Source organism: Elephantulus edwardii, unplaced genomic scaffold (genome assembly GCF_000299155.1).
Source record: "Elephantulus edwardii isolate Elephantulus edwardi_28Jun2011 unplaced genomic scaffold, EleEdw1.0 scaffold00002, whole genome shotgun sequence".
NCBI lineage: Eukaryota > Metazoa > Chordata > Mammalia > Macroscelidea > Macroscelididae > Elephantulus > Elephantulus edwardii.
In genome coordinates this window covers 33850722-33852271 of record NW_006399752.1, presented here as the reverse complement: position 1 = coordinate 33852271, position 1550 = coordinate 33850722, and positions in this window count along the sequence as shown.

Genomic DNA, 1550 nt, shown 5'->3' with positions numbered 1-1550 from the left:
ATGAGGGGGTGCACTGGGACAGCGGAGGTGGATGGGATGAGGGGGTGCACTGGGACAGCGGAGGTGGATGGGGATGAGGGGGTGCACTGGGACAGTGGAAGTGGGATGGGGATGAGGGGGTGCACTGGGATAGCGGAGGTGGATGGGATGAGGGGGTGCACTGGGACAGCGGAGGTGGATGGGGATGAGGCGGTGCACTGGGACAGTGGAAGTGGGATGGGGATGAGGGGGTGCACTGGGACAGCAGAGGTGGGATGGGGATGAGGGGGTGCACTGGGTCAGCAGAGGTGGGATGGGGGATGAAGGAATAGGCAGGGTGCAAAGGGGAGTGGATGAGACGGGGAGATGTAAGGCATGGATCAACGGTAAGTAATTATATTAAATACAATATAGATGAATAATTGTATAAGACACAATGTACATGAGTGAAGCACAGTGGCTGTGAATGCCTTTATGCAAATCAATAAAAAAATCAAAACTTAATATCTAACAAAATGGGTTTTCTTACACCTCAATCAAAACTATGGATAAGCAAACCCTCTTGCAGGTCTCCTTGGCCCCACAGGGCCTGCTTGGCATCGTGGGCAGGGAATCCTCATGGCACAGATCGCCCACCAGCTCACTCTTCCTTGGATTTCTCAAGTGGGTTCAATGTGCCAGCTTTCAAGTTAGTGGTCCCGTAAATCTGGGAGAAAAGCAGAGGGGAAGCTTGATGAGGGAGGTAGTCAGGGAAGGCTTCCCAGAGGAGAAGTCAGGTAAGGGAACCCAAGGGGGCACAGGTGTGGAGGGGCCTTCTGTGTCCCTCACCCTGTGCACAGGTATATCCCAAACTGTCCAGTCCTGATCCAGCTCCCTGCCCCCCCCCCCCCCAGGGATGCAAGGCAGTCCCAAACACACCCCCCTGACACTGCTGATTCCCAGTGCCTCCCTGCACCTGGTCTGGGCTCCCGCCTGATTCGGATGACCCAGGTACAAGACCTTGCACCGTCTTTGCAGTAGTGTTGGGGGGGAGACTCCTGGAGACCCAGGTGCACAGCATCAGTGAGGGTTCCTGCTCCCCTCCCTTCTGCCTCGCTGGCAGCATCCCTGTCTGGAAAAGGTCTTCTCTCTCTTAGGCTAATCCGTCTCCTTTAGACTTCTAAAGGTTCCACAAGTCAAAGCCAGAAGCAAAGCTGGAGTGGGAGCTGCAAAGGAGATCTTCCTAAATCCTTCCCTGTTCCAGGAACCCAAGGCAGTGTCCTAGTCACAGTATCCAGAGAAAAAGGGGGAGCTCCAGCCCCCAGGACCACGAGGAGATAGCTGCACCATGCATATCTAACCTCCTCGTCAGGGAGCTGGGGCCGCAACGAGGAGGGAATGGAGGGCCCCATGCATGGGGGCAGCAGAGCATGGCTCAGAGGGTGACCTCAGTGTCTCAAGGCAACCCCCAGACTACGCAGTTGGCCAGCTGTTTCCTCCCCTGAGACACCCCCTTCTTTCCTCAGATGCCAGAGCAACCACATTGTTGTTGTTGTTGTTATGTGTCGTCGAGTCACTTGCGACTCATAGTG